Source organism: Geotrypetes seraphini, chromosome 18 (assembly GCF_902459505.1).
Source record: "Geotrypetes seraphini chromosome 18, aGeoSer1.1, whole genome shotgun sequence".
In the NCBI taxonomy this organism is placed as follows: Eukaryota; Metazoa; Chordata; class Amphibia; order Gymnophiona; family Dermophiidae; genus Geotrypetes; species Geotrypetes seraphini.
In genome coordinates, this window is record NC_047101.1 from 23,138,879 (window position 1) to 23,153,560 (window position 14,682).

At 45.2% G+C, this 14,682-nt stretch overlaps 1 protein-coding gene across 9 annotated transcripts in view; it reads right to left on the minus strand.

The window, feature by feature from the left end:
- The window catches only part of TCOF1 (treacle ribosome biogenesis factor 1), a 145,603-nt gene that overhangs the window by 1,257 nt on the left and 129,664 nt on the right, over positions 1-14,682 (minus strand). The gene's annotated exons all lie outside the window — the stretch shown is intronic.

Here is a 14,682-nt window from a genome sequence, read left to right on the forward strand (position 1 = left end):
CAGCAGCTATTTTAGAAGGCAGCCGAGAGGAGGAAGGAATGAGACTGACAAAGACCCCCGCTGGACCACCAGGTACTTCGGTAGGCCCAGGAGGAGGAGGGAGGGGGGAACGTAGGGTTGGATGGGAGATTAAAGGGTCGGGTTCTGGAGAGCTGCAGCCACATGCGAGAAGAGCCATGTGCGGCTTGTGAGCCACAGGTTGCTGATCCCTGACCTAAGGGATGATATTCAAAGTGAAATAACCAGGCAGGAGAGGCTTCGTGGCCAATTAAATAGCTTACAATTAATGAGAAACTCTAGTAATTAAGTGATTCAATAAATAACTTATTAAAAATTCATCACTTAGAATCATTAAATCAAGTCATTTTTACATAACTTATACTTGAATTTATATAAGTATATAACACAAAAAAATTGGTGAAAGTAAAAAGCTCAGACCCAAACACACTCTAGGGCAGGGGTGTCCAACCTTTTAGCTTCCCTGGGCTGCATTGACTGAAAAAAATGTTTCTGGGGGGTCGCACAAATGCACAAACGCTGCAGCAAGACAGAGCAGGGAGCCGGCAAGACGGTAAACACCCAAGGACAGCAGAGGAAAACACCGCATTGCCCTTGATCGGGGCCGCACAAAATACTTCACGGGGCCGCAGGTTGGACACCCCTGCTCTAGTGTATAGAAACAGCTAGTTGTTAAAGAGACCATCCCAGCTGATCACTGTCTCACTCCACTGCTATCTATCAACTTATACACAGATTATAAATACTTATCTGTGGTGGTGGAGTAGCTGGGACCGTCTCGCAACTCCGGTGTTTTTTTTATATATATACATACACACATATATACTTGAATTTATTACTGTAGTAATGTCGGGGGTTATGTAGCAAGCTGTCCATTATCCACTTAAGTGTATGTGTATATATATATAAATTCAAGTATACGTTATGTAAAAAAGACTTGATTTAATGATTCTAAATTATGAATTTTTAATAAGTCATTTAAATAGCTTGTAACTGGCTATCTGCTGATATTCAGCGTCACTTCACCAGTTAGTGCTGCTGAATGCCAGCTTTAGTGTGGCGCGGTGGTTAAAGTTACAGCCTCAGCACCCTGTGGGTTCAAATCCTGTGCTGCTCCTTGTGACCCTGGGCAAGTCACTTAATCCCCCATTGTCCCAGGTACATTAGACAGATTGTGAGCCCACCGGGACAGACAGGGAAACAAGCTCGAGTACCTGAATAAATTCATGTAAACCGTTCTGAGCTCTCCTGGGAGAACGGGATAGAAAATTGAATAAATAAATAAAGTCATAGCAGTCTATTTTCTAGGAAGTCTGGGGGCAGAGTTGGCACTTATGCGATTAAATGCCGATATTCAAACCTCAACTGCCTTAAGTTAACCAGAGAAATTGGACCACATATGGTTCACAGTTCTATCTTTATCTGGTTTCACTTAGGCGGTTAAGGGTTGAATATGGCACTTAAGTGGATAATGGACAGCTTAACCCTCGACATTACTACAGTAAAAAAAAAAAAAAAAATCTCTCATGACCAATCAAAGAAAACGGCTTAACCAAATGCAAATCTCACGATCCCATCGGCTTACGGGGGGGGGGGGGGGGGAAGGTTTTTAATCCACATTTGCTTGTATGAAATAAAAGTATGAATCTTCTAATCTTAAAGCAATCAGGCCCAAATTAATTGAGGCAGTACATAAAAGACATATATTATTTCAGTTGAAAGGAAACTAGAGGGAGAGGGAACAGAATGAGGTTGAGAGGTGATAGGCTCTAAGGAAATACTTTTTTTTAATAGAAAGGGTGGTAGATGCTTGGAATAGGCTCCCGGAAAAGGTGGCAGATGCAAAGACTGTCTGAATTCGAGAAAACCTGGGACAGGCAAGTGGGATCTTTTAGGGGATGCTGCGGATGGGCAGACTGGATGGGCCATTTGGCCTTTATCTGCCCTCATGTTCCTATGTTTCTATTATCAGCCTAAAAGCTTGCAGAGATGGGTACAGTAGACTGCTTTCAGAGCTACACAACAATGCCTGGGATTAAAAATACACCAGATGCTCTAAATAAGGCACTGTCCATTCCCATCAAAATTAACTTGGCTGCTGTACTGTGCAACAAGCACAGTCCCGTCATCAAGACATTATAGTAAACAGGGTGAGAGAGAGCAACTGCCTGAATCAATAGCCTTAATTGGGTCTCTGACAGATGAGAACTCTTTAACCAATCCAAGCCAGGCAAAGATTTTGCATGCCACCTAACACATCTGCAGTGTAAATGTAAGTCGATATAACTAGTTACTGTACTTAACTGTACTCCATACCTGAAGAAGGATATAACACTGCTGGAGAGGGTGCAGAGGCGAGCGACGAAGCTAGTAAAAGGTATGGAGAAATTGAGCTAAAACTGGGATTATTCACCCTTGAGAAGAGAAGACTGAGAGGGGATCAGATAGAGACTTTTAAATTACTAAAAGGAATCGACAAAATGGAGCACGCTCACTCACCAGCAGGGGGAAAGGATGGTGAGCAAGAAACAGCGTTATTCACATTGGCAAATGTGACTCAGACTCGGACCAGAGGTCATGGCCTGAAGCTGAGAGGGGACACGGCCAGGACAAATGTCAGAAAGATCTGCTTCACACAGCAAGTGGTGAACGCCTGGAACTCTCTCCCGGAAGAGATGGTGGAGGAAACCACCATTCTAGGATTTAAGAGAAAATTGGACACACATCTTCTTGCAGGACACATTGAGAGATATGAGTGACTAAGGTATTCGCCAGGGTACGCCTGGCTGAGCCTCCGCATGTGTGGATCACCAGATTAGATGGACCCCCAGGTCTGATCCGGTGCAGGCATTTCTTATGTTCTTAAGTAAAGTTTGCTTACTTTTACTTATAAAAAAGTACAGGGAACATTTTGTGACTTTTACCAAAGTAATAATTTCATCAATTTTTACTACTTTTACTCAGTTACATCTGATGCTTGCAGTAAAAAGTGAAAGCAGAAAGGAGAGGTAAATAAGAATTCCTCAGTAAACCAAATAAAACGGCGATTTTGCTATTGCAAACCTCGCCACACAAACAGTGGATCATTTTTAAATTTTGCTGTTCGATGAATATAGGCTATGAGAACAGTGGACTTGCCAAAACAGAATAGCGATGAGTTGGGTTACTTTGAAGTTGAGATGAAGCTGAAGCTGGTTTTAATTATTGGTGAACAGATACTGTATATGTCTCTACCACAACATTTGATGGAAAATTTTACACTAGGGTAACTGTCCAGAGGGGAAGTTTGTTTGTCTGGCCGAAACTGAAGGATTCCCATATATTTGATGTAGAGCGCTCATGGGAATGGACACTACGGGATTCCCACGGGGATGGAAGAAGTTGCCATAGGATTCCCATGGAGAGTAGTCAAAATCTCTGACGACTCCAGAAATAAGGCTTGGAATGCTCTGAGGCAATTGGAGCACCAGAACGAAGCTTAAACGTACTGAGAGATGCAGCTGGAGTGCTAGAATGAGACTTGCAATGACCGGATAGGCAGTTGGAACCGAAGACAGGCTTGGAACATGAATTGGTTGACTAATGAATACCACAGAAGCTGTTGGGAGAAAACAGAGGGCTGCGAATAGCTAAATAATATCGTTGACTCCTAAGAGTACTGGTGGGGTTGGATGGATTATAGCGGGTACAAGCTCGATTCCATTGGGGTTGGGCTAAATTTCTGTCTCTGGTGCAACTTTCTCATTTGACATTCTTGCATCAGTTCTCAAAGATATTCAATTTGCCATCCGATGAAAAATCGTTAGAACAAAGAACGATTCCGACTTTGTCGAAGCCTCTTTTGTAACTGGACAACATGATGATAGTGAGATGGAAATGATGAATTATTGACAAGGATGGTACTGAAGTGGTCTTCGCGATAGGAAGTCATGGGATTCTCTTGACCAATATCTGCAGACCCAGCCGAAAGATATCAGTAATATTTGAAAGAACATTTTAATGAGACTGATCAAGTCAATCCCCGTCAGTGCGGTTGAACCCCTTTTTAGCTGTGCTGGTTTAATGACTCACAAGCACCCTCATATGAGTGACAGTCATTTTCAAAATTTAATTTTTACTAAAAGTAAAGTGGATTGAATTGCAGAGCAATAAGGTTGTTCCAATAAAACAGCTGCATTTATTGTGCTTTTGATACTTATTTAGTCAGTTTTCTATCCATTCTCCTCGACGAGCTCAGAATGGGTTATAGGTTAACATACGGTTAACGGGATACTATTTGCTATACAAGTTTTGATTCTAACTTTTATCCTAACTAGGGATCTAATACCAATATTTGCAAGATTTTTCAATACAAATTTTTATCCTGAATGGCCCATCCAGTCTGCCCAACAGTCACACTTATGATCAATTTATTTCAATGTTGATCCTATTGAAAATTATATTACTCTTTTTGGATTGAGGTCATTGGATTGAGGTCATTTAAGAAATAACATAACATAAAAATAGCCTTACTGAGTCAGACCAATGGTTCATCAAGCCCAGTAGCCTGTTCACACGGCAGCCAATCCAGGTCACTAGTACCTGGCAGAAATCCAAAGTGTAGCAACATTCCATACAAAATCTCAAAGAATAGCAAGATTCCAGAATCCCAGAGAATAACAAGATTTTAGAATTTCAAACACTAGCAACATTCCATGCTACCGATCCAGGGCAAGCAGTGGCTTCCCCCGTGAATGTCTCAACAGCAGTTTATGGACTTTTCCTCCAGGAACTTGTCCAAACCCTTTTTAAAACCAGCTACATTAACCGCTCTTACCACAACCTCTGGCAACGCGTTCCAGATCTTAACTATTCTCAGTGAAAAAACATTTCCTCCTTTTGGTTTTATAAGTATTTCCCTGTAACTTTGACTGTCCTTAGTAATTTTTGACAGAGTAAAAAATTGATCTACTTGTACCTGTTCTACTCCACTCAGGATTTTGTAGACTTCCATTATATCTCCCCTTGGCCGTCTCTTTTCCAAGCTGAAGAGCCCTAACCGTTTTAGTCTTTCCTCATACGAGAAGAGTTCCATCCCCTGTATCATCTTGGTTGCTCTTATTTAAACCTTTCCTAGTGCCGCTACATCTTTCTTGAGATAAGGAGACCAGAACTGAAAGCAATACTCCAGTTGAGGTTATACCATGGAGCGATACAGAAGCATTATAACATTTAAGAATTTAAGGAGCTGGATTAACTATGGTGTTCTGCAACTGTGTCTTATGTACTAACATGCTTTACTATATGTTATACAATGCAAGTCCTTTTTAATGCACAAAGATGGAGTTTACAGAAGTAGTCACAAAGATGGTGCCTATGACAGAACTCCAGAGAGCATTTAATGCTTCTTCTGGTCTAGAGGACTGAATTGATAAGAACGACTTTAAATTCAGGGGCTCCAAATATCCCCCCCCCCCAAAAAAAAAAAAAAAGTCCCCCAGCAGGAGGCATGCCCACTCCTTCCTGTTAGAAGCCCCCCACAACCAGCGACACCCCCTTCCAGACCTCACCAACCGGCGACTTTTACTTTTTACTCAAAAAGTATATTAGGCAATAACTTTTTCACTTTCACTTAAGTACATTTTTTATTGTGTTCTTCAGTGCACTTTTACTTAAGTATTATAAAACATACATTTTTACTTAAGTACATTGCATTATTTGTCGCACTGTAGTCAAAAAAGAATATTTTACACGCGGATGTCAAATTCTCTTATGTAACAGCAAGACTTGTCTACAGCCCTAATTTAAAGCACATGGCAAAGGAACATGCCTGACAGCTGCATTACACCAGTGGGCATCCTCGGTTTACAGTGGCTGGCACTAGGTGGGGCTGTTTAGCCACAAGAAAGGCTCGCAGCAGGAAGCAAATTCTTACAGCAGGGATGGGGAGGAAAGGAAGGTGGCGGGGGAAGAGACTGAGCTACACTGACAGGATGATTTGTGTCATATCAGGCCTAGTAAATGCTATTGCCTGCTTGATTTATTCCATATAACAATCTACTAAGTCCTGTCTTTGAATATTGAAGCTATACAATCTGCTATAATAAAATCCTTAGCGCGCATGCGCACTTCAAACTCTGTTCATCCGTGCCTCCGCATGCACAGTAGAGCTCTGCTTGCGTTGGTTTCACCATTGCCCTCCCTCGGCGATGCTGTGAGACCGGATCCAGTGACGACCGGGCCTACCAAGGGGGGGGAAGGGTGGACCGCCCCGGATGGAAGCATGAGGGGGGTGTTGCGATCCCAGGGCAGGCAGGAAGTTTAATCACGGCTCTGTAGCGATCCCTCAGGGGCTCCTGGCAGCACTGAAGATGAGGCAGCAGTCCGGGATGAGCAGAAAAGGCTGGGAATAGCAGAAGAGGGTCCAGGGAACGAGTTAGATAGGCAGGTAGGAGAGAGAGAGTACACGGATGGGGTGGGCCATCATCATCTTGGCGTGAGAGGGCTAAAGGAGCCCTTACCCGCCCGCCCCGGAGAAAGTGAAAGCATGGAGGAGTGCAGAAGTGCGCGTTGGGGCTCGGTTCAGCTCGCCATGGCCCAGCAGTTCACGAGCTTCCTGCGGAGCAGCATCAGGTGGCAATCCAGCACCAAGGGTGAGCGAACGGGGTCTGGAGGGGAGACGGGATGCGTTTGCCCGTTGTGTAGCTGGGCAGGTGTGTGCGGGCAGCAGGCTACAGCTGGATTGAGGAAAGGGCAAGGGATCCCTTAGCTAGCACAGGTGGAAGACGGCTTCAGTGAGGGTCTGGGCAGGGAGAGAGACAGAAAGAAAGACATTGGGAGGGAGAGAGACAGAAAGAAAGGAAGAAAGAGATAGGGGGCAGGGAGAGAGAGAAAAAGAAAAAAAAGATACATGGGGCAAGGAGAGAGAAAGAAAAAGAAAAAAGATAGATGGGGCAGGGAGATAGAAAGAAAGAAAGAAAGATAGCCGGGGCAGGGAGAGAGACAGAAAGATAGAAAGAAAGAAAGAAAGAAAGAAAGATAGACGGGGCAGGGAGAGAGACAGAAAGACAGAAAGAAAGAAAGCGGGAGGGAGAGAGACAAAGAAAGGACGAAAGAGACAGGGGGCAGGGAGAAAGAAAAAAGATAGACAGAAAGAAAGAAAAAAAAAGATAGGGAGAGAGAAAGAAAGATAGATGGGGAAGAAAGGAAGACAGACAGACATCTATTCTAGCACCCATTAATGTAACGGGCTTAAACACTAGTTGAATTTATAACTGCTTTTAAATAGGGGAAACAACTTCTCTAATTTCATTAACTCTGGGGCACACATTTTCATTCCAGAACAAACTGAATACAGGCAGTCCCCAGGTTAAAGCTGTTTTTAAGTTGGATTTGTATGTAACTCAGAACTTGTAGATTTTAAGATTCTTTCTGCTTACCTCTGCTCCCAGCTGACAAAAGAGCCAACTATCCCTACCAGTGTTCCCTCTAAGGTACAGCATGCATAACCACACACTGTTCTTAATGTGGCCATGCAACATTCCTGAATCTGCTGCAGGAGAAGAGGAGAAGTCTATGCCACTAGAAATACTGCTCAGTGAAATCAAATGAAGCCCAACCGCCTGTAGGAGCAAATTTTTAAACTGCCCTCTTTGATGCTAAAGTCAAAAAGGAAGGAAACACTTTCAGGAATAGCAGGGGCAGGAAGCATGGAAAACAGAGGCCGAGCTTGGGGTGTAGCACTAGGTGCCAGTCAACCTGGGTCAGACTGCTTACCTATCTATGCTTTGATTGCTTTCATTTGTTCAAAATGCATAAAAGGTTTCTAAACATTTACCCATCAATTACAATATTTATGGAGCTACTTAGGAAACGTTACATTTAAAGACTAGTTTGGGCTCTCAAAGATTGACTGTCCCCGAGGAAAAGAAATGGAAGCTATCACTTTTTCTAAGCTGGGAAAAAATGAATGCTTTAAGTTTATGACAAGAAAAGTACCCATCAAATTCCTCTTACCTTCTTGCTTCTAAAGCCATCAGTCAGTTTTCTTTTTCAAGAAATGAATAATTATTATTATTTATAATAAAGAACAGCATATGTGAAAACACGATGCTAGAAGATTTTAGAAAATATAAAGTAAAATTGAAATAAATCAAATAAACAAAAAAACGCGGTAGAAAGAAGGCAAATTACTGAAATTCAGTCAGCGCAGAATGAAGTGAAACTTCTCAGCTCCGCGGAAAGAAAAGAACTGAGGAGACACGCCCGGTACATCGGGCGGGAAGGCACTGGCGCATGCGCGGTGCGGGCATCTCGAAACTTCTGAGTTTCTTCAAGCAAGACATGCTTGCAAGATGTCCGTATCGGGGCTCTGTCGGATGACATCACCCACTAGTGAGAATACCTGCCTGCTTGTCCTGGGATAAGAGAAGAATACAGCCATGCCATGCACATTCTCCCAAACTTCTAATTAACGAGACCTAAAAACCTTACTGGCTCAAAAAGACACTGCGATTTGGAGGGAACCTGTGTTTGAATTCATTCTCACCTTAGATCTTCTGCTCCCTTAGGTCAGATGGAGCTAAGGACGCTGGAGAAGAGGTGTTAACAGCCTTGGGGATGGGGTGGGCAGAGAGAATACGTAATGCCTGGATTTTAGGGTCATGATTACAGAACTCTGTATAGGAGCCCTGGTAGATGACAACTGATCCATGACAGTCAATGCAAACTCTATGTAGTATTAAGCTAAACTAAACTAAACCTTAATTTTATATACCGCATCCTCTCTATAAAGATAGAGCTCGGCACGGTTTACAGGAACTTTAAAATAAGGAAAAAAAACCCCAAACAAAACATAATAAGAATTAGTGATTATAAAGAGAGCAGTGAGATTTACATTTTTGAAAATAGCCAAGTTTTCAGATGTTTTCGGAATAATTGAAAGGTGCTGCTTGTAACCCGCCTAGAACAAAAGATCAGGTTCTTACCTTTGCTAATCTTCTTTCTTATAAATCCACACTTTATTCCACGACCAGTGGGTTGTTTCCCTCCACCTGCCAGGAATTTTGTAGGAAGCCTCAAACTTCAGAGGCTTAAACCCCTCCCCCTCTTACCTCTTCACTGTCCCTGTGAACATCAGTTAGTCTTAAAGCAGCCATGAACTTCTGTTGAGGATAAGAACAAGAGAAAGGGGAATGGGGACAATCCCCGACAAATAAGTCAATTCTGCTCATATCAACAAATGCAACAGTGAAAAACGAGAGAACAGGATAAACCTGAACAACAAAACAGTGCCTGTAGTGTCAGAAGGGGGCACCTAAACTAGGGACCCCCCCCCAAAGTGCTAAACCCATTCTGATGGCACTCAGACCGCTGCTGTTCAATGTATTTATAAATGACCTGGAAATAGGGACGAAGTGTGAAGTTATAAAATTTGCGGATGACACTAAACTCTGTAGCAGGGTTAGAATGGTGGAAGAATGTGAGGACCTACAAAGGGACCTGAACAAACTGGAGGAGTGGGCGATTAAATGGCAAATGAACTTCAATGTAGGGAAATGCAAGGTCATGCATATAGGGAAAAAACCCCCCAATGTTCAGCTACCAAATGGGGGGATTAGTACTAGAGACAAGTAACCTTGAAAAGGACTTGGGTGTGCTGGTGGACACAACAATGAAGTCAACAGCACAATGCGCAGCAGCCTCAAAGAAAGCAAACAGAATGTTGGGTATTATTAAGAAGGGTATTACAACCAGAACGAAGGAAGTCATCATGCCGCTGTACCGCGCGATGGTACGACCACATCTGGAGTACTGTGTCCAATATTGGTCGTCGTACCTAAAGAAGGACATGGAGATACTTGAGAGGGTTCAGAGAAGAGCGACAAAAATGATAAAAGGTATGGAAAACCTCTCATACGCAGAGAGGCTAGAAAGGCTGGGGCTCTTCACCCTGGAGAAGCGAAGACTCAGAGGAGACATGATAGAGACAAGATCATGAAGGGCATAGAGAAGGTGGAAAGGGACAGATTCTTCAGCCTATTGGGAACTACAAGAACAAGGGGGCACTCGGAGAAACTGAAAGGGGACAGGTTTAGAACCAATGCAAGGAAATTTTTTTTCACTCAGGTGGTGGACACCTGGAATGCGCTTCCGGAGGATGTGATAGGACAGAGTACATTAAGGGGATTCAAAGAGGGATTGGACAAGTTCCTGAAGGATACGGGGATTGAGAGATTTAGATAGAAGTAGAGATAGGACCATGAAAAGGTATAGATCAGTGGTTCCCAAACCTGTCCTGGGGGACCCCCAGCCAGTCAGGTTTTCAAGATATCCCTAATGAATATGTATGAGAGAGATTTGCATATAATGGAAGTGACAGGTATGCAAATCTCTCTCATGCATATTCATTAGGGATATCTTGAAAACCTGACTGGCTGGGGGTCCCCCAGGACAGGTTTGGGAACCACTGGTATAGATAGAAGAAAAATGGGGGATTAAAGGGTTTTTAGACAAAGGATCACTTACAGGTCATGGACCTGATGGGCCGCTGTGGGAGCGGACTGCTGGGCACGATGGACCCCCTGGTCTGACCCAGCAGAGGCAACTTCTTATGTTCTTCTGACAATCAGTGAATCAGCAAAGGTGGGTTCCCAGAATAAAGTATAGATTTACAAGAAAGAAATTTAGCAAATGTAAGGACCTAATCTGTCATTCTTGTACAATCCCACTTTATTCCAGGACCAGTGGGACATAACAGAGCAGTCCTGAAAATTCAGGGTGGGACTGATGAGCCCGCTGCCAAAACAGAAGCACCAAAAGCTGCATCCTGCTTGGCCGCCATATCGATCCAGTAAAATTTGGTGAACGTATCCAAGGAAGCCCTACAAATCTTGTCCAGAGAAAAAGCCGACGACTCTACCCAAGAGGAAAAAACACCTCTGGTAGAATGAGTCTGCACCGCAGAAATGACCATACGGATCCACCTGGAAATGGTGGCCTTAGAGGCTGGCCTACCCTTGCAGGCAGGACCCGCCAGAACAAGCAGGTGGTCAGAGAGGCAAAGCTCATTGGTGACCTCTAGGTACTGCAACAAGATCCTGCACACATTCGAGGACCGCAACACTCGGTCCTGCTCCTCGAACCAGAGGAAGCAAAAGCAGGAAGGCGGACTTCCTGAATTACACGGAAAGTGGAAACCACTTTGGGAAGAAAGGAAGGAACAGTGCACAGTATCACACTGGAATCTGCAATACGCAGAAAAGGATCCCAGCAGGAAAGAGCCTGAAGCTCCGATACCCTACGGGCTGAGGTAACAGCCACCAGGAAGACTGTCTTGATTGTGAGATCCATAAGGGCCACCTGCTCCAGAGGCCTCATAACAGCGACTGAAGAATCGATTGGATTTCTTCTTGGCTGCAGTCGCCATGAGCTTGAACGTGAGACGCCCCCACTTATCTACTATGCAATCAAACGCTCTTTGAGACAGAAACCACTCTCTGGTATCCAGAGTCTGATGACTGAGAAAATCTGCTTGAACGTTGTCCACTCCTGCCACGTGCACCACTGACAGCGCCACAAGATGTCTCTCTGCTCACCAGAAGAGAAGCTGAGCCTCCATGCTCAAAAGGTGACTCCTTGTGCCCCCCCCGCCAATTGATATAAATGGCATTGTCTGGCATAAGTGGCATTGGCATAAATGGCATTGTCTGAGAAGATGTGGACAGCTCGATGACGGAGATAACTCTTGAAGTGGAGAAGAGCCAGCCAAACCGCCCAAAGCTCTAAGTGATTGATGGACCACTTGTGCTCCAAGGGCGCCCACTGACCCTGAACAGGGATGGTCATACACATCGCCCCCCAACCTTTGAGATTCATATCTGTAGACAGAATCACCGAATTCGAGATCTGGAATGGAAGGCCCATGGATAGCAAGAGGGGTCACAACCATCATGCAAGACTCTTCCATACCACAATCGTCCAGGGCAGGGATGCAAGCAATGGGTCCTGCTGGAGGGTCCAGCACGAAAGCAGTGCATCCTACAGTGGACACAGATGGGCTCTGGCCCAAGGAATGACATCGATTGTTATCACGATGGTCCCCAGAAGTTGGATACTGCCATGCTGTTGTGACTGGAGTGGCCAGAAGAACGCTGAGAATCTGTCGAAGCTTCTCCTGACAGAAGACAGCAAGAACACTTTGTTCTGTCTCGTGTGAAATTGAACTCCCAGGTATTCCAGATCCTGCATCGGCTCGAGATGACTCTTCCTGAAATTGATCACCCAGCCCAGGTGCAGCAGCAACTGCACCACCTGATGAAAAGCTTGACGCCCCTTGGACTATGAGGGAGCTCTGATCAACCAGTCATCTAGATACAGGTGAACCAGGACACCCAGGGTGCGAAGATGGGCCGCCGCCACCACCACCATCACTTTGGTGAAGGTCCATTTTCAACTCAAAGGACATTACTGCAAACTGGAAATGTTGCCCAAGATGTAGAACCTCAGATACTTCCAGTGGTCCGGAAAAATGGAAAAGATACACCTCTGTCAGATCCAGGGAGGCTAGAAACTCCCCTGGCGCCACCGATGCTATTACTGAATACACCTTCCCCATGCGGAAACGAGGCACTTTCTGCCCCATATTGACCGCCTTGAGGTCCAGAATCAGTCTCCAATCATTGGAACCTTTCTTTAGAATAATTAAGTATATTGAGTATCTCCCACAGCCCGAGTCTCCCACAGTTCCGAGTCTCGCTCTGGAACGGGTTCTATGGCCGAAATATTGAGTAATCTGCGGACTGTGGCCTGCACCTAACCGCCTTCTTGGGGTGGACCACTGGGGAATCCAGAAAATACTTGGTCAGAGGATAGAGAAACTCCAGTTTGTAGCCATCCCTGAGAACTTCCAAGACCTAGTGGTCGGAGGTAATGGCCTGCCATTACACCAGAAAAACCGACAATCGCCCCCCTATGTGCAGGAGGGGGAGGGGGGAGACACCAGCCTGATGTCAGAACTGCTTCTTTGCAGGAACCATTGTATGACTGAAATCAAGAACCTCCAAATTGCAGTCTGGCAGACGCAGATGACTGCTGGTCACAAATCAAACAGATGCTTGAGGACAAAATCTACCTGTCGGTCCCGAACATCCTTCAAGATTACACCCCCGTCACTGGGGAAAGAAGTGTGCTTGGTGACCTGTGCCACCAAGGAATCTACCTTTGGGGAAGCAAAGCGCTTGTTAAAGGCATCCGCACCATAGTGCGAGAATATTTCAAGGGACCCTCAGGAGTCTCCCAGATGTCTGCAGGAGGTCAGGATGATCAGGAAAAGAGGCAGATTGTGGCCTCTGGTCACTCATGAGGGAACATTCTGCAGCTTTAATTCTTGGAGAGATTCAGAGATCAAATCCACAAGATGTGTGTGCTTGAAAGGTCTGCGGACAGTGGAATCCTCCCCCAAATCATGGGCGCCGCACCTATCTGTATCCTGGAGATTGCCAGATCTGCAGCCGCCGCGGTGCTCCCCTGCAAAAGCAGAGGCATGGAAATGTGGGCACTACTGGCTTATCTGCCAGCACTCCCGAGGAGAAGCAAGAGAGAAGACCCTGGTCCACCGGAGCAGGGGTCCCATTACTGGCATGGAATGCGGCGGAAGGGAAACAGGCAGAGACTTTCTAACCAATATGCCTGATAAAGCATATTAACAAAATCTGGGGAAAACCCATCCTCCATGGTGGGAGCTGATCCCTGCGCACTAGGTTTGGACTGTTTGGAGTATTTACAGGGTTTATCTCCTGCAACACGCTTGTGTTTCGCTAAAATGCTGCCTGTGCACTCCCCAGGGCCCCCCCATTTTTGCAGGAGTCGGGACAGAAGGCACTAGAAGACCCTTCTTGGAGGTCGAAGTCACCGAATCCGGGCAAGCCTCGTACCCTTTGTAGGCCGCAGTGCACAAGGAACAAAGCTGAGCAACTGCACCACAAATGAAATATGAATCCATGACATCCTGCCCTGGGGAGGTCATCTATGTGGTTTTCTTTAAAAAAATGAAGCTGGCCAGTATAAAAAATAACTTTAAAATCAAATCTTGAACAACCCAAGATGTCCACTGAGGGCCTTATTTTGACAAAAAACAGCCCGGGAAAACCACAGAGAACCCCTCAAAAAACAGCAATTTTAAGATTTTAGGGGTGGGGGTGGGGTAGGCAAGGAAATTCCCTAAAAACCCCTTTTTAAACACCCCCAAATCTCTTTCAAGCTGTCAGCTTGTACTCGCAGAAACATGTGATGACAGGAAAACACTGCACAGAGAGCTAAACCAGCTCACAGGGAGATCCTCTGCCTCAACTTGCTGGAAAGCTGAACTTTGAATCTTCTGACTGCTCCACCGGCCTAACGTCCAAGGCTGCTCACCTCCGCCACCCTTGGACACGTCGCATAGCATACCTGGCAGACGAATACAGTCTGGTCCCGATCCTGAGCGCTACTTCATGGAACCATGCAGTCTGCGCTTGACCCACTAGCAGACGAACCTGGGGTGAGCTAGCTCCCCAAGGGAACAGTCCGTAAGCCCTGATCTGACGTGTAGGCTGTCCATAGGGCTTACTTACAAGCAGGGAACCATCCAGAAGCAGACTTTTCCCAAGGGTCTGCAATCTCCAGCAGTCAGAGCTGACCCTGCAA